We start from the raw sequence: 20,189 nt of genomic DNA on the forward strand, positions 1-20,189 counted from the left end.
ATATACCATATTCACTCAAGGTTATAGTATTTGGATCATTCTCTAAGATTTAATCCTGTTAAGGTCCCACTGTTGCTGACTTTAACAATTCTAGGAAGCTAAAAGGTTAGTCAGAGACAAGCAGTAAAAAACAAACACTGCATTTAACAAGCTTTCCTTTCATTCTTTTAAATTTGTTTTACTTGTTTTTCTTCTCCCAAGCAACCAGAACAGTGCTCTGCTTGAAAATAAATTCCCATGATGAACAGTAGTTCTCGGGGAAAAAATATCAGTACATCCAGAGAATCGGTGGTTTTATCTAGGCAGTTGGCCATTCACCCTTATGTTATCCAGACTTAACATCGCGTGCAGTGATAACACCAGACGGTCCATTTTTTCCATCTGCCTAGAGCCACTCAAATTCTTTCCAGAGAGAAACATTTGGGATTCCCAAGCTTGATATACCCAAAGAGAAACTGTGAAATGCAAGTGGAAAATAAGAAAAAATGAAAAGCACCCTTAAGAGTGCATTTTTTTAAGTCACCAAAAATTAATCAGAACTCGCACTGTGATTAAATTACTAGTACTCATTTGGGTTACCAATGAATATTGACCAATAACCACTCTATTCACTGTGTGCTCCTCAATTTAATAGAAAGTGTCCATCCTTCTCTTATCAGAATTTCGCTCAGTTCCACAGAGATTGCGCAAGCTGTATGCTCATCTGCATCTAGCTTCTGATCTTGACTAGATTTTGATCACAGACGTTAACATATTAGCTTCATGCCCAGATCTGGCAAAATACATTACCTGTTTAACCCTTGTATCTGATATGCCAAGGGTGACCCAAATTGCAGGCTCCTTACATTTGAGTTTCCCAGACACCAAGTGGCTCCTGCTCTGGTTTCCTCTTTTGTACTCGAGTTTTTGCTCTTTCTTTTTCTCCTTCCTTCCTTTTTCTCCTTCATTCCTTCCTTTTCATCTCCTTCCTTCCTTCCCATCCTTTTCTTTCATAAGGCTAGTTTGCCTTTTATCAGCTAAACCCTTACAGATTTTAACTCAGATCTTTCACAGATAGTTATTCAGCTCTTCACGACCGGCCTACCTCAGTCATCAGTGAAGGGATGCCAAGGCATAGGAAGGGAGGCTCAGGCCACTCTGGCCTCCTGAGGTCTTCTGCCAATGTCTCATGGGGTGACAGGCTATAAACCCCTCCCACTTCTGAACAAGCACTGATACAGAAGCAACTCACAGGACAGCCAAAGGAAAAGACGGCCCCTTTATAGTCCCACCCTCTCTTGATGAGCTGCACCAGGGCAGGATACAGGATAGATGATTTTTCTCCATCACATACTATACTTCATTTCCCTTTCTGCTGCTTCTTTTCTCCTGCCTGTGCTTAACTCCTTAAAGATATATTCTTTAGTTTTACCCCCAGGCTTCTACACTATTCTCCTGATTCCCCAATTTTGGCTCATTTGGGGGAGTATAGCACTTCTGGAATAAAAACCAAGTAGTGACACCCCATTTGGCACAGAGCAAGTCTTGGCTACTTCCTCTTGTTATTCCTAACCTCAAGGGCAACTTTCATAGGGAGCCCTGGTCAGCAAGTCACAGGCAGAGAAACAATACTGCTGGTTGTGAAAACTGACAATGACTGAAGCAAGATGAATGGGAAAACTATTTTTTAAAAAGTTAAAGATCAGACTAAACTTCCACTGATTTTTTTAGAGTCTATGATTCTATAGAACCGTATTCTACAGAACTTTAATCAATGAAGATGATTTCTGATCAAGAATTTTACCCATAAATTTGGAATGATTTATTCAAAGATTGTTAAGTTTAAAAGGAGGATCTCATTTCAAGGAATTGACAAAAACATGATTTTCAGGGTAAAAGATAAACAGAGAAAAGGACAAACATGTTATTGACTTTTTGTAGGCAGAAATGTTGAAGGTTAGTTACAAATTTATATCCAACCCTGGGGTGCTCCTGGATTTCTGTGAGTAACAATGCAAAATATATAAAATGGCAAAAGGAAAATAATTTAAAATTATGTCATGATTTAGACAAAGCCACAGTCAAGACTTAGACAAGTGGCTTAGCATGAAATCTAGCATTGCCACAGAAAATATGGCTAGACTTGGCAACTGGTTGTGCATGTGGATGAAAAGAAATTAAATGTTAAGCTGATCTCAGAGCTTCAGAATTTAGAAAGTCTGGCTATAGGTGATTCCTCAAAGATAAAAGGTAAGAAATGTATAGATAGAAGATTCTGGGTCTACTCCCCTTGAAAAATTTCTTACTAAATGCATATTTTGTATTCTCTCTGTGATAATTACTAATGAATATTTTAAAGCCTACATTTGACTAATGATAGCTCTATTTGCATAGCTTATAGTGTACATTTCTTTATAAGAACCTGTGGATAAATGAGAGTATCAGACAGGCTTTTAGAAGTAGAGAAAAGCCTCTGTCAAATGGTCAAATTTAACATATAATAAAATAATGAAGGGACAATTTGCATAAGTTTGCACGTTTAAAGAACCAACAAGCAATTATAAAGTCTCTAAAGAATAATGTTAGTTGGAGGCATTATTACTTATGCCTGAGGGGGGCACAGAGAGGAAAGGGTGTTAGGAGAATCTAGTAAGAACTAGTCATGCAGACCAGGGGCTATCAGAATAGAGGCATGGCCTCAGAGGGACATAGCTACTGCCAAAATCCTGGTGACACAAGGAAGGATCTAGGGATGGGGAGGAAATAAATCAGCTGTGTTTCTATTAATATAGCTAACGGTGATCTATCAGAAAGAGAAACTAAGTAAACAAATCCCTTTACAATAGTATCAAAAAGAATAAAATATGTAAGAATAAATTTAACTGAGGAGGGGAAGATGTGAACACTGAAATCTTAAGACAGTGATGAAAGAAAATTAAAGATGGCACAAATAAATGGAAAGATGTTTCATGCTCAAGGATTGGAAGGATTGATAAAAATATCTATAATATCCAAAGCCATCTTCAAACTCAATGCAATCCTTATAAAAATTCCAACGGCATTTTTCACATAGAAAAAGAAATTCTAAAAGTCTTGAGTGTGTTAGTCACTCACTTGTGTCCGACTCTTTGCGACTCCATTGACTATACAGCCTGCCAGGCTCCTCTGTCCACGGAATTCTCCAGGCAAGAATACTGGAGTGGGTAACATTCCTTTCTCCAGGAGATCTTCCTGACCCAGGGATCAAACCCAGGTCTCCTGCATTGCAGGCAGATTCTTTACCATCTGAGCCACAGGGAATGGAACCACAAAAGACCCTGCATAGCTAAAGCAATCTTGAGAAAGATGAACAAAGCTGGATGCATCATAGTAGCTAATACACACAGACACACACACACACATATATATACATATGGAGAGAGAGAGATAAAATATCATGTCCTCTTTATCCATTCATCATTGATATAAACTTGGGGTTTTTCCCCCATATTCTTGGAAAAATGTTTTTCTTGCAAAAAATGCTACAATGAACTTGGGAGTTCATGTATCTCTCTGAGATCTTAGTTTCACTTCCTTTGGAGACATACCCAGAAGACAGATTGCTGGATTACATAGTACCATTTTTAATTTTTTGAGGAACCTCCCTAATGTTTTCCATAGTAGTTGCCTGATATACATTCTCATCAATAGTGCACCAGGGTTCCCTTTTTCCATATCCTCACCAATATTTGTTAACTCTTGTCTTTTTGAAGAGAGCCATTTCAACAAGTGTGGGTGATATCTCATTCTGATTTAGATTTGTATATCCATGATGATTAATGATGTTGAGTACCTTTCAAGTACCTGTTGGCCATTTTTACATCGTCTATGGAAAAATGTCTATTCTGTTCCTTTGCTCATTTTTTGACTAGATTGCTTAATTATTTTGCTATCAGAAGGTACGAGTATAGTTTTGGATATTAATCAACCCCTTATCAGGTATGCAATTTGCAAACATTTTTTCCCATTCCCTAGGTTGCCTTTTGATTCTGTTGTTTTTCTTTGCTGAGAAGAAGCTTTTTAGTTTGATATAGTCCCACTTATTTATTTTTGCTTAGGTCGCCTTTTACTTCTGTTACCCCCCCAAAAAAATCACTGGTGAGGCCAGTGTGAAGGAGTTTTTCCCCTATGTTTATTTTTAGGAGTTTTACAGTTTCAGGTCTTAAGTTCAAGTCTTTAATTCATTTTGAGTTGATTTTTGTGTGTAGCTTAAGGTGTATAGTATCTAGTATGGATGGACCTTGAGGGTAGTATGCTAAGTAAAACAGAGAAAGATAAATACTCCAAGATAAAAGCACTCAATTAATAGAGACTAGAATGGTGTTTACTACTTGCTGAGGAGTGGAGAAAGTGGACAGATAGTGTTCAAAGGGCACAAACTTCCAGTTATAAGATGAGTAAGTTCTAGGGACCTAATGTACATTTTGGTGATTATAGCTAATAATACTATATATAGTTAATAATTATATGCTTGAAAGTTGCTAAGAGAGTAGATTTTAAATGTTCTCACCACAAAAAAAATGAAGTAGTAATTATGTGATGTGATGGAGGAGTAAGCTAATGCTATGCTGTATAATCATTTTACAGTATATAAATGCATCAAGTCAACACACTGTGCACCTTAAACCTATACAGTGTTACATATCAATCATACCTCAATAAAGCTGGAAAAAATACATACAAATAAAACAAAATTTAAAATTCAAAAAATAAGTAAATAAAGATTCAGTTCTTCAGTCACACTAACCACACACAAAAAAATGCAATCACATGACAAGATGCTCAAAATTAAATACAATGAAAGAAAATTGCAATACAAGTTTCCCTTTTTAGATAAAAACATAAAATCCAGGTTTGGTTAAAGATATATAGACAGGAGAACATTTTTAATCCAGATTTGTACTGAGAGGTTTTCTCGCTGAAAAGATGAAGGTATGTCATAGAATCTGCCAAAATGTCCATATGGTGACAAGGGAAGATTACCAAATTCAACCTTATGACTGGTTTTCAAGCAGCTTTGGGCTACAAGCCTTAAGCTGTATATTGGTTAAATCCATGAGTCACTTGTCCAAGTTAAACACACACACACACACACACACACACATTTAAGGAAGCTTAGAGTGGTTAAATAGTGAGACTCTGAGGCCATGCCCTCTGTGCCCAAATTTTGGCTGTATCTCTAACTACAGGACTTCAGCCGGTAAAGAATCGCCTGCAATGCAGGAGACCCTGGTTTAATTCCTGGGTTGGGAAGTTCCCCTGGAGAAGGGATAGGCTACCCACTCCAGTATTCTTGGGCTTTCTTGGTGGCTCAGATGGTAAAGAATCCACCTGCAATGCAGGAGACCTGGGTTCCATCCCTGGGTTGGGAAGACCCCGCTGGAGGAGGGCATGGCAACCCACTCCAGTATTCTTGCCTGGAGAATCCCCATGGACAGAGGAGCCTGGTGGGCTACAGTCCATGGGGTCACAAAGAATTGTGCATGACTGAGCAACTAAGCACATACACACACACACAGGTGCGATTGTATAACAGTAAATTAGTTTGTACATTTCATACCTAAAACTGGCCTGGCACAAAGAAAACACTTAACCATTATTATTATCATCATCATTAGTTCTATAATAAAAATATGAAAACATAAAAAGTAGCAACATCTATTAAGCATGGATATTGGAGTGATAAATTTATAGGTACATCCTTTAAATTTGTTTTTAATCTTCCAGCATATCTAAGTTCCCTAATAATATTGTTTATATAATCATGAAAAATCAATATGCTATTTTTTAAGGTGCTAACAATTCTGAGGAGTAACTCATTAAACAGTGAGCCCTGTTTGGAGCCAAACAGAGTTGGTTCTATGATAACACCTAAAACTGAATGATCATTTTAACAGTATTTAATATTTGAATAACTTCTACATTGTGGAATGTATAGAACCACACAAAGAAAACAGTAAAAATCACAAAATCCAAGACAGAGACCATTACATTTTTGTTGTAATATAGTTCTAGGAGGCTCCTATGAACCACATGCATCTGGGTTATGTGCTGGTACCTCAGGACTTTCCCAGCCTCAGATCGCCAGAAATTTCTCATCTAAGACTTTATCAGCAACACTCGCAGTGAACTCTTTAGGTCAAAGAGAGAAATTCTTTCCTCCTGCCCCTCTCTTAAATTCTGTTTTTTTCAAATCAACTTTCCCTAATCCCTCTGTGTCTGTTTCCATTTCTCTTTCTTTCTTCCTTTTTCTTCCATTTTAAGATTAAAGGAATAATAACTGATTATTAAGTAACTGAACATTCCCTTCTGGGCACACTTTAAATTTTAAAAGTGTTAATATAACATAGCATATACAGGGGTGTGTGTGTGCATGCGTGTGTGTGTGTTAGTCACTCAGTCATATCCGACTCTTTGTGACCCTGTGGACTGTAGCCTGCCAGGCTCCTCTGTCCATGGAATTCTCCAGGCAAGAATACTGGAGTGGGTTGCCATTCCCTTCTCCAGGGGATCTTCCTGACCCAGGGATCGAACCCAGGTCTCCTGCATTGCAGGCAGATTCTTTACCATCTGAGCCACCAGGGTGCATGTACCTATGTGCTAATTAATCTCAGGTAATTTTAGGGAAACTTCTGTTTTTTGGTTGGAGACTAGAGAAAGAGTTCAGAAGGTTAATGCTGTTCAAGTACAGATTTTCCAGTTCCGATACTTTGAGAAACATCGTCCTCCATTGTAGTGAATTAGAATCTTACCCTTGGAGCATTGCACTTTAAAATTCTTTTTAAAAATATTGAGAGAAGCAGTTAAATTGTTGCACATAAGGCCAGAGTATATACTATACATGCTATACCACTATATAATATATACCATATATATAATTAGTATATATAATAGTCTGCCATACTTCTAATGAGCCTCGGAGAATGTGCTGCTCACTCTGAAGCAAGAGTGAGCTTCTCTTTACCAACAACAAAATGTGTGTAATAAGAATTCACATTTATGAAGAGGAAGAAGAGAAAATGCATTAGCACTCTGCTGTTTCAAAAGGGAGAAAGGCATTTGATCAGATGATTGATCTCATCTGTCATGAAAAGCTTTCTTATAAAGAAAAAAAAGAATCTCACTATATTTCTAATAGCAGAATGGCCGGGTTTTCTCATTTCCTACCTAATGAATTATTTACAGACTCCGCCGAAGGCCATTTACACTCTATCTACACTTGGGCAATGCTCCCGACGAGGGCGTCTCATTTATGAGACTCTTCCCTGAATTCTATATTTTCCCTTCCTTTACTCTGTGGAAGCAATGGGGTGCTCCACCTCAGAGAGGAATGGAGATCCAGTCCCCATATATCTGCTCCTCTGTGATCATAGAGCAATGGGTGGAGTGAATTTTTGCAAGGATGCCAATTATTCAATCTGTGAAAAACAGAGGAAACAGATAATTCAGGACCAAGAAAAAAGAGCCCTAGTAACTGGAAGGCGTGGCTCGGTCTCTTGTGCGGTGTATCTGCGAGTCCTGTTGCCATTTCCTGACTCGGAGTCCCCCCTCCCGCCCCATGATTCCGCCTCCCTGACCGCCTGCTCCAGGCACCAGCGCTCCCCGGCCTAGTGAACTTCAGGAGAAATCGGAGGAGATGGTGGCCTTAAAACTGAGGATACCGCTTTAATATTTGGAGAAATCTTCCAGATGACAAGTCGGTTATTATTTTTAGGCTTCCTTCTTCCTGAAGGCTTGTACTGACAACATCTAGCTCATTCATATATAGCGTAGCGGGATTTTCCCCTTGCAGAAAAGGGCTCTTCTTGCTCTGTGTGGTGGGTAGGAGGAAAGATGTATCTTGAAAGCACAGCTGCTGTGGCTACTGCTAAGTCGCTTCAGTCGTGTCCAACTCTACAACAGGCTCCTCCAATCCTCCACCCTCAGTACAGAGATGGACGGGGGGCCTGAAAGTAACAGGAGAGCTGGCAGGCTGGGCCCCAGCCAGAGGTCTCAGCGCAGCAAGGGTAGATACCAGTGACACGGAGATCAGCTGCCTCTCAAAATGCTCAAAATGCTTTGTGCTTCTTATTTCATGTTGCTGGCAGAGTTAATTTCCCCATTAACACATCATTTAGAGTGATGGTTGTAATGATGTTTCTGATGTTTGTGATAACTTGCCTGATTTTACAACAACACTGTCAGTTATAAATTCAATATTATATTTGAAATAAAAAGCATTTACATGTAGAGTCAAGATGTGATGGTGAAACACAGAGTACCAGACAACAGTATGAGTGCTTTGGTGAATTAACACTTTGCAACAAGGAGTTCTAGGTGTGACTCAATAAAATTTGACACAAGTCAAGACCCTTTTCTTGAGTGGTAAAGTTGGCCACATTTTAATATAGCTAGGAATGTCCACTATCTCCTAAGGAATTCAACTAAACATTTAGCATTTTGGTGTAAATAAAAGTTTATTATTCCAGTGGCTTTACATCTCTAAATATTTTCTGAATTTTAATAATTCAAGTGTCAAGATTGTGGCTTTAAAGCTTTACTTTTTATTATCAATAAATTGAAAAGTTACAAAAATACCTTACCACTTCATAGAATTTATACGATATCTTTAGAGGTAAATTATTTTTCTAATTTTTAAATTATCATGTAGTAAAATTGATTTTTTGTTGTAAAGTTCTATGAGTTGTAACATGTTTAGATTTGTATAATTATCACGACAATCCTGCATGTATGTTAAATTTTGTAGAGTATTTCTTTCATTAATGATTATATGAATTATCCATCTTACAATACTTAACAATACTATAACAATTTACACTAATTGACTTTTAATAGTAAATTAACTTGCTCCAAATGTATTAACCTTTTTATATATTGAAGATTCCACTTATATTATTATTGTATCTAGGATTTCCACATCTATGTTCATGAGTGAGATTGCCCTAAACATCGACCTTGCATTTAATTCTTCAGGTTTCTATATCAGGGATCTGGTAACATGAAGGCTGAGCATAGAAGAATTGATGCTTTCAAACTGTGGTGCTGGAGAAGACTCTTGAAAGTCCTTTGGACAGCAAGGAGATCAAACCAGTCAACCCCAAAGAAAACCAACCTTGAATATTCACTGGAAGGACAGGCTGAAGCTCCAATACTTTGGCCACCTGATGCAAGGAGCCAACTTCAGTCCCTCTTTTATGTCAACCATATTATTTAGATCTGGATGGTACATTTATGAATAAGACCTTCAGAAAATTCCATTCCGACAAATGTAACAAACATTAAGTTCTAGCAAGAACTTCAATTCTTTTATATTATTTTTTAAAAGACACTTATTTTTTAGAGCAGTTTTAGGTTTACAATAAAATTGAGAGGAAGGTACATTCTGCAGAACATCCTCACCAGCATTTGCTGTTGTCAGGGTTCTGGATTTTGGCCATTCTAATAGGCATGTAGTGGTATCTCACTGTTGTTTTAATCTGCACTTCCCTGCTGACAAAGGATATGGAACATTTTTCCATGTGCTTATTTGCCACCTGTGTATCTTTGGTGAGGTATCTGTTAAGGTCTTTGGCCCATTTTTTAAACAGGTTATTTCTTATTTTTGAATTTTAAGAGTTCTTTGTAGTTTTTAGATAACAGTCTTAAATCAGATATATCTTTTGCAAATATTTTCTAATTCTCTTGATATTTATTGCCTTTCACAGAGCAGAAGTTGTTCATTTTAATGAGGTTCAGCTTATCAATTTATGCTACTTTTTTATTTAGACCTCATTTGTATTTCCATTTTTTCATCTTATTTTTTATAATTGATTTAATTCCAACATTACCCCTGCTCTTGGGTGCAAGACTCAGGCAAAGATTCTAATTTCTGATTCGGTGATTAGCTTAAATTGTGCTATTGCCACAGAAACATACACAGCACACATTATAACCACAGAGAAAGCAAGAGAATATGAGGAGTATATTCATAGCAACACTGTGCAGAACTGTCAGAAGAACGATAGTGTTCAGCCTAGTTTAAATCTTGGGTAATGAAGGTTTAGGAGTGTGAATGTTTCAGGGTGAATTCCCTGGTGCAATGTACTCTGAACAGTGGTTTGTAGGAAGTAAGAGAGGTAGGTGACTATAATATACTTTTCAAGCTTCAAAACTGCAGGTGAAATCCACAGAGGTGGGATTTGGGAAAAACGAAAAAGCAGGCTTTGTAAAAAGGTTCTTTCTATACCAAATAAACAAGGAATTTAAAGCATAAGCCTGTGTGGAACTGAGCTGAGTCCCCATAGGTTGGTGAATTCCTACTGACAACTGGGAAAGGGCAAATTCCTTTAAAGTTTCTCCAATTTCGTATCTTCAAACAGGCCAGATTTTATACTTTCCTACTACTAAAATAAACTTGTCTCTATTGACTGGCAATAATTAGTTTTTTCTAAGTTTTCATTTCCTCACAGTTCATGATTGAGCACATGCAAGTAATTTAAATATTAGTCTATAAAGATCTATCAACATATTATTTATTTTTAGCACCTGTTTATACAAAAGAATTTCAAACACTGATTAAGATTTAGTTACATATTCTTATGGGGTATTTTTCTAACTTTGAGATAATAAAAACTTATATCTGTAAAGTTTAGAAGGATTTTTCTTGTCTGTTAACTTTATATCCAGTGAGGACTGGAAGCATATATAAACATATTCATTTTATCAAGCTAGCTAATGTGAATACCTTATATTTAGTGAGGACTGGAAGCATATATGCACATATACATTTTATCAAGCTAGCTAATATAAACACCTTACATTTTGAAAGTCTTGCTTACATTTAAGAAAAGAATAATCTAAAATATGCAGTCTACTAACCAGAAACATAGGTGAGGTAAGCCTACTTGACATCTGGAAGCTTTGCACAAAGGAGGTTATTTCTTGAAAGGAAATACGTTCCTCAAAGCAGCTTCTGGCTTCAGCACTTACTGGGTGACAGTAAACTGATCTAAGAACAGGTGGAGATCCAAGTACTGGAGATCTAAGAACCACAGAGCTAGGAAGGGGTGAAGAAACATTTCTCTTTTTAGCTCTCCTAAATTAGCACATTTTTTTCCATAAGCAAATAAATGTAAATTAAGACTGATTAAAGCCCCACTTACAGAGCTTTTACTCTGTATTAGGCAAATGATCTATAGCAATTCTAACTTTTACCACAAACCAGGAAAAACAAGCACTTCTATCAATACTTACTCCCATTTAACAGGAAAACAACCTGAGTCACAGACAGGTTGCCCAATATTACATAACCAGTAATGGCAAAACTAGAACTTGAAATCATTTCTTGCGGATTCCAAATTTTGAATTATTTCCACTGCACTGTTAGTTTAATGTTTAATATTGTGATCAAAGAAAACATGCATAGCTTCACTTGACAGATATTTCAAACTGTATATGAGGGCACACAAATAACCCTGTTTATTACAGTTTTATAGAAACTTATTTCTGATGCTTCATCTCTCTTCCTCTGATATCTATACATTTCAGTGTTGAAAATGACCATCTGAAATTAAGTGTAATTTAGTTTTCATTTTCATATTAAATATTGAAAGACTTGGGTCCTACTCAATGTACCATTCTCTGAATTCTTTCCCTCTTGCTCTCTTCTGAATAGCCATTTAGAAATAACTGCCTCAAAATGCCAAAGTTGAGAAGAAATTACTTCTCACTGTAGTCATTTTATCAAAAGGTATAAATAACATATATTTGATCTTTATCTATTCCACAGAAGGAAGAGAAATGACATATAAAAGTATTCAGGAGGAACAGAACATAGAAAAGTGAGGCCAAAGATATCAAGACAAAATACAATGACTCCCTCTTTGAACTTCAATGCTTCCACATGGCTAAGGAAATTTTTGCATTCCTGGTGATATGAGTTTATTGCTTATTTGGAAAATACTTTGAATGTAATTTTTACCAACAGGGAGAGATTTGTGGACTAGCAACTGTAAACAGGTTTGACTGAACAAGAGAATGGATTTGAGTAAGTGTGAAAATGTATGTAAACATTTATGTTATTAAGTAAGGACCCAATTAATGAATATTCCTATTTCTTTCTTTCTTTTTTTAAAAATTATTTTCTCTAGAAGCTCTGATCTTGTACACAAAGTACTGTTTGGGGCACTAAATAAAATTTTTTCATATTCTGATTTATAGCTATATGACATAGGATAAGACACTTAAATTCTCCAAGCCTCATTTTCTTCATTTATGATACATATTTATAGAAAATACATAGTAAAATGTCTGTGATTGAATCACAATTATTCAATGGCAAACATGTCAAAAAGGTAATAGATTTCTAAGAAATTTTCTTTAAACCACCTCTTTAGTCTCCGTGAGTTTGCAAAAAGATTCAGAATCTCATGACAGACCTTGAACCAGCCAGGACTACGTAGCTAAGCCATTCTCAAAATTCCTAGTCTGCAGACATTGTGAGATAATACATGCGTGTTGCTTTAAGTCACTAAATTTTGGGATCATTTGTTACACAGCAACATATAACCAATACAAATCTCTTAAAGGATGTTTGTCATGGTTTGGAATGTAACTGACTACAATCTGTGGGTATGTTGAAGTTACCAGTAAAAGAAAGGTTTACATAATTAATGAAGTGATGTAGGTATAAGGAAAGGGATGATAATTTGAGAATATAAATAAGACTGTCTACAAGGATATACATTAACCCCTCTTGCTATTTCTTTTATGTTTTATATCAATAGCATTTCAAATAAGGGTGTTACCTTCAGTCAAAGAAGTACCTTTTGACAAAAGATATGGTTTATGTTACGTGAATGATACTTTTGATGATCAAAAGGAAGTGTCAAATCCTAGGAGTCAGTCAGGAATGCACCTGCATCAAAGTCATATTTATTTAGTAGGCTGTGGTAAATGAGGGCTTCCCTGGGAGCTCAGCTGGTAAAGTCTGCCTGCAATGCAGGAGACCCTGGTTCAGTTCCTGGGTTGGGAAGTTCCCCTGGAGAAGGGATAGGCTACCCACTCCAGTATTCTCAGGCTTCCCTGGTGGCTCAGATGGCAAAGAATCCCCCTACAATGCAGGTTGGGAAGATCCTCTGGAGAAGGAAACAGCAACCCATTCCAGTATTCTTGCCTGGAGAATTCCATGGACAGAGGACTTATCCCATATGAAACCTTGGGGCACCTCATACCAGTGATTTAAGAGGGGCTGTTTATAGGTGTGAACTTGTGCTTGATATTCCCAAGGGAGATCATGGACACTTGTCTTGGCTAGGATCTTGTTGAGGAGGAGGAGCAGTTTAGCAGTTAGAGTCTCAGCTATCTTTGTTCATGAGGTAAAATAATAATGCTTGCCTGGTGACATCACTGATAAAGCAAAAATTACTTACAAAGAGAAGTCATGAGTCCTGTTTTCAGTTGTGGTGGGTCTCAGCTGTGGTGGGTCCTTGTGTATAAACACTGTTTATGTGACCTTGTCGATGTACCACTGAAGACACTCTTTTACCATCAGTGCTGATTTTCATTTTCTCAAAAGCATACTGTGACACAACCATGAAGTGAAGAGTTTTAAGAGCCAGTCAGCATAGGTCCACTGGGTTGGTGCATACTTTTACCTGACTAACAACTGAAAGAGTAAAGCAGGATAAGACCGTAGGGAAACAGTGATTAGCTTAAGATCACTCAGGTGATTTGTGCCAGAGGAAGGATTAGAACCCAAATCTCTAACAATTGGCCCAGGACCCTTCACATGAAATGTGTCCACCCTCATACTCACAGTGACTGAAGCATCAAGGTCAGATGTGAAGTGCTTAAAAGTGATCCATCGCTGATCAGAGTTAAAGTACTGAAGTGGTGCTCTGTAAACATTTTCACACTGTAAAAATTTCAAACATACTGTCAAAAGAAAATTATCTCTTGAATTCTCTTCAATTCCCTCTCTCATCCCTATCACCATATAATTTTATTATGAGGTCATCCCATATAGACATAAACGTGCATTTGACTGTTATCTAAATGTAATAATAACAGTAGTACATATTGTTTGGCAATTTGCTTTCCCCTAATTAATAATACATCTTGGAGATTGTTCCATCTCTATATCCATGAATTCTGAAAACATAGTATCATTTTACTATTTTACAGAGTAAAGATGTCCTTGATTATATTCTATATATTTTTCCACATCTCCAGACTTTATGTACACTCTATAAATAGACTGATCTTTTTTCTCATATTAAAAAAATAGCTAACCATATAAAGCATTTATAGTACTTCCATTCAAAAATTATCTTGAGTTGTAAAGGTATTTGGATACATAACTAATTTGCTATGTACTGTTCATAAGAATTGGTAGGCTTTGTTCCCGTGGGTCATGAGAAAAAAATATAGTCTGAATATTGCTTGTCTTAGTCAGTTTGAACTGCTATGATAAAATACCATAGACTGGGTAGCTTATAAACAACAGAAATTTATTTCCCATAGTTCTGGAGGCTGAAAAGTCCAAGATAACAGTGCCAGCATGGGTGGGCAAGGGCCCTTTTCCCAGCTGTATCTTCCAGTTGTATCTTTTCATGGTGGAATGGTCTACAGACTTTGTGGAGTCTATTTTGTGAGGCACTATAAAATTAAAACTACTAATTAGGCTCCAACTTCATGGCCTAATTACCTCTCAAAGGCCCTGCCTCCTAATACCATCACATCTGGTATTAGGATTTCAATACACATATGTTGGGGGAACAGAAAAAGTCAGACCACAGCACTGGCTACATTATATGTATTACCTAAACTTATCTCTGCAGTTTCAATTATTGATCTTCAAGATAAAGTTCACAAAATCCTGATCATAAGGAAATATGGTAACAAAATATCAAAAAGCAGTTTGAGAAAGACACACAAAACATGATATCCTAGTTTTGATTTCCAAAGGCTTAAATGTTCCGCTATTGAACACAGGACAAGTGAAGGATTTTCCGTTTGTCCCTGGAGAGCTTGTTATATTATTGCTGTGCTGCATTTGGGTGAAGCAGTTTAACCTAATCCATCTCACCATGGAATCATTTTACAGCCCTCAAGGCTTATTTTATTTACATTCCTTTTCTGAGCCTAGAAATAAAAGTAAAGCTGCCCAGCAGAACCAAGTCTCTAATCTTTGGAACCCAGATTTTATGTTTTTATTTCATTTTTCTTCATCTAGCTCAAGTACTTTATTATTAATTCAAAATACTTTGCCCTTCTATATGTTTCTTTATTTCTTAGAAGATGAAGATTTCATAGAAAAAGATCTTTTATACAGTATGTGGAATTAATTACATCATGGGATTTTAATACTTTCTTCTTCATTTGCTCCCATATTTGACTCTATATTATGATTAATTATAAAGCAATTAAGCTTTAAAATGGATAAAATACAGCAGCAGATAGTGTAGCATTACTTCATTTAATTTAGGTTGTTTTAATAGCACATTGAACACAAGCAACTCACAGTGACTAGGCTATATGTTATGTAAAAAAAATGGAATAGGTACTTTTTTGTAAATATAACAAGTGAACTTCTAACCACAGCTACTTTCAATATGTTCACTGTTCTAGAAAACTATAACATGGCAACTGTCACTGGAAACCTGCTCTATTAATAACAGTAAATCAGGAGTGTTAAATTAGTTTCTCTTAGTTACTGAGATTAATATAAAAAGTCAAAAGTGCATGCAACTCATATAGCTCTTTAATTAAACTGTCTATGATTACTGTGTCATAAAATGGCATGTTACATACTTTATTTAATTTGCCCATGCCACTTTATATAAAGAAATTACCATTGTATTGGCTTTCACTAGGTAATCTCTATCCTCTGTTCCACAATTTTTTTTTAAAAAAAAGTATTTTCTAGAGCAGGAAGCAGATCACTGAATGTTAAGTTATAAAGGCTATGTGCCCATGCAGAAGTAATCTACCTTAACTGACAGTCAATTGCTTATAAACAGACAAGTAACTAACCGGTTAGTATCAAGTTGAGATGACTGATTTCTCACAGAATTAAAATGCATTGATTATAAAAATCATGAACTGACATACTGCAGACTAAGACAGAATTAACTGTTCACGGAATTCTGGAGACAGCAAGACCTCAGATCAAGGTTTCTCAGTCTCAGCACTACCGATACATTGAGCTGGATAATTTTTTGCTGTAGGGGGCTGTTCAGGGCATTTCAGGTTATTTAACAGCATCTGTGGCTTCTACCCATGAGAAGCACCAGTAGCACTCCTCAGTTGCAATGACCTGAGAGGTCTTGAGATTTTACTGAATGTGTTCTGGGGAATGAAATTGCTTCCTTTTGAGACTCACTGCCTTAGAGAGATCTGATCCAACACCCTCCTTTATCAAAGGAGAAAACTGAAAGTCAGGTATATAAGATTACTTGGCAGAGATAACCGAGAGAATTATATGAACACTATTCTAACTGAATGATCATTTAACAATATTTCACCCAATTCTACTAATAATACATTTTATAAAGCACATGTAATAATAAGCATATTCACTTAATTTGGTGACTACTATCTAGATTGTGAATTTGAAAAAAAAATATCTCTTATAATGTAGGTTTAGCAGGTGATATTCACCCAAATAAACAAAGGTTTCAGATCCAAGTGTTTTTAAGGATTTGCTCCCAGGAAAGACTATTCAGAGAGTAAAAGAGGAAGGATAGAAAAGGGGAAGAGGCACATTAAGCATATAATTTTAGTTAAGGTCTTAGACTCACCCTAGCCCTGCAGGAGGTCCTGGAGCATAAAATCCACCTCAAAAGTATTTTGGCTTCGAGGCAAAGGAACTGTTCTATTGTTGGCTAGGGATCACTGTGAGATTGGACATGGGCATGTGAAATGGCTAGGCACTTCCAATTCTCTGTACTGGGAAGGAAGCCACAGATTGTCTGGGGATTTTACAGAAGATGGGGGGCACATAAAATTACTAGACATTCCTATCTCTGTGTGAATAAAGAGACTCCAATGCCCAAAGGTAATCCTCTGAGGGTCAAATGTATGACACCTCAGTGGCAAAGCATTCAGAAGCCTGGAAAGCAATGTTCAAAGCTGGTAAGAAGTATCTGAGAGTACTGGCATAGTTAACAATTCTGAGAATTGCTTTTTAAATTTGATTTGTCGAATCACATAATACCATCTTTACAGCACAGATCACATTTCCAGTGTTCAGGATTGCATTGCATCTCAACTTTTTTTTTAAATGTAGTCCACTGACAAAAAGATCATAACCATTAAATGTTATCCTCTTTTTATTCCTATGCTAAAAGAATATTCAATAACATTTAACTAAATCAAATCCTTCAAGTCATGAGATCCATTCCAAATGATAATCTTGACAAATTCTATAATTATTACACATTTCATATCAGAATTTCTTTTCCTGTTCATAAGTAATGGTATTAATTTTAAGAACAGTCTTGACACACAAAGGGAAACATTTTTCATCAATTCTTTCCCTAACACATTCAACAAGTTCCTTTAATCAATGGAGCACTTTAATAATTGTCTGCTCTTTCAGTGCACATAATCCTAATGCTAGATAAATACTGAGAACTATGAACAAGAAATAAGTAGATTTTGCTCAGTGGCCTATTTAAAAAGTCAACAAGAATGGAGGGGGCACCCCTTCTTCAGAATTAAAATATCAGTGCTTCAAATAAACTGAAGATCTTTCAACCGCATTTGTTTAAGATAGCCAGTGGATATTTGGAATGCAAATAGAAGAATTTTGAACGCTAAAAAAACCACCAAAATCCTTTAATAACTCAACTCAAAGAATATAAATGCTGAAGTAAGAATCATTTATGATTATTACTTCAATTTCAATACAAAAGACATCAGGGGATGTTTGAATTGCATTATACAGAATATGGGCAGTATAGCCAACATAGACTCATGCATACTTTATGTCACATTTAACCCCTTTAATTCATTAACCTCTATCTTAAAAAAAAGAAAAAAGGAACTGTGCCAATATTTGCTATTGCTTCTGAAGTCACATTTGCAAAGGATTTTACTCACAATAACTTGTTTTGTTTTATGTTTTGTTTTTTGGCCAGGCCACAGGGCATGTGGAATCTTAGTTCCCAGACCAGCGATGGAACCTGTACCCCCCAGCAATGGAAGCATAGGGTCTTAATCACTGGACCTTCAAGAAAGTCCCTACTCACAATAACTTTATAAGAAAACCTTCTTTTATGAGAAAACTATTTCACAAGCAGAAGGAAAATGTATTGTTATTACATGCATCTGTGGCCCTGACATAAAAAGGTGAGGCATTTAGATCTTTGATAATGTAAATTAAGCTATTATATTTTTCATTATTGTAGTAGATTTAATCCTGGCCCTTGAAAATCTGCTTCCAACTCTAAGGATTGATGATGATATACAGTGTAGAAGGCCATTACAATTTCTGCTGTGATTTAATCTTCTTAATCTAAATGTCTCTTAAACAAAACATACATTATCTTTTTTTAACGTCATTATTACCAGTTGAGGGTATCATACATCTTCCATGCTCAGCTGTAGTATATTTACTGCTTTACAAATGATTTTCCACAATTTTCTATATTGAATGAACAGCTGCATATTGCACAAAAGTCTTTGAAAAGACTCACTCCTCATTTAATAAAGGTGCATTGTTCATAAAATTCATCACAACATTTACACTTGTGTTTGGGCATTTCGAGGTTCAAATATACACAAATGAAAATACAAGAAAGCAACCATTTCAATTGAAAAGACTGAATTTGAAAATCTCACGGCCATGTCAGTGTGTTTGTCACCCACGAGTCTTAACAAGTTAGTAATTGTTGAATGGTTGAAAGGGCTGTGAATTTAGGAACTATGAAAAAACTGAATCTGGTATTTGATGCAAAAATACCCTTCCCATTTCCCTATGGGGGAACTGTACTTACCAGGAGGAAGCTAGAGCAGATGCTATACGAGGTTTAGCATCTTGGTTAGCTTGGGGATTCAAGCATTGGTGAACATTCAGAAGTGGCAGAGTTTAGGGACTGCAAGACTTTCAGGGGTGACTCTATGGTCACTAGAGTAAGGCCACCAAGGACCTGTTGACTTCCAGAAGTATGGCTCTCCTGACAGAAGAACTGGCTGATTGGACACTGTCCTGGAAATGTGAGGCCGTCGTTGATTTGCTAACATTCAGGTGCTGGTGTGAGTGGGATAGCACTGACTGGCTGAGATCCAGGATGGGCTTGCTGGAGATAATCACTGATCGGCTGATTTTCAGAAGCCTGGAACTGTCATTGATTTGCTATCTTTCAGAAGCTTTATTGGTCTTCAGTCATTCAGTCATGTCTGACTCTTTGCAACCCCAAGGACTGCAGCACGCCAGGCTTCCCTGTCCTTCACCATCTCCCAGAGCTTGCTCAAACTCATGTCCATTGAGTCGGTGATGCCATCCAACCATCTCATCCTCTGTTGTCCCCTTCTCCTCCTGCCTTCAATTTTTCAGAAGCTTAGGTACTATAAAGAGGAAATCACTGATTGCTGATTCTACTGAAGTGAAAGTCGCCCAGTTGTGTCCAACTCTTTGCAACCCCATGGACTATACAGTCCATGGAATTCTCCAGGCCAGAATACTGGAGTGGGTAGCCTTTCCCTTCTCCAGGGGATCTTCCCAACCCAGGGATGGAACCCAGGTCTCCTGCATTGCAGGAGGATTCTTTACCAGCTGAGCCACAAGGGAAGCCCAAGAATACTGGAGTGGGTAGCCTATCCCTTCTCCAGCAGATCTTCCCGACCCAGGAATTGAACCAGGGTCTCCTGCATTGCAGGTGGATTCTTTACCAACTGAGCTATCAGGGAAGCCTAATTAATGATGGTTAGCTGATCACAACTTGAGACTATGGTCAAAAAACAGGTTTTTTTCTTTCATGAAAACTTTCTTTCTTTAGTTCTAAATACCACTCCCCACCCTGCTCAGCTCCTTTTCCTCTTCCCTCAGTCAAACCTGCAGGAGAGGTCAGATCTTTATTTGTGGAGGTATGCTTTTCAGCTAGTGTCTCCTTAAGTGATTTAGTCGACAATGACTGTGGTAGAAAAACAGCTCTATCTGTTGAACTTTTGTAGCTTATTGAAAAAAG

Source organism: Odocoileus virginianus, unplaced genomic scaffold, assembly GCF_023699985.2.
Source record: "Odocoileus virginianus isolate 20LAN1187 ecotype Illinois unplaced genomic scaffold, Ovbor_1.2 Unplaced_Scaffold_10, whole genome shotgun sequence".
Taxonomy (NCBI): domain Eukaryota; kingdom Metazoa; phylum Chordata; class Mammalia; order Artiodactyla; family Cervidae; genus Odocoileus; species Odocoileus virginianus.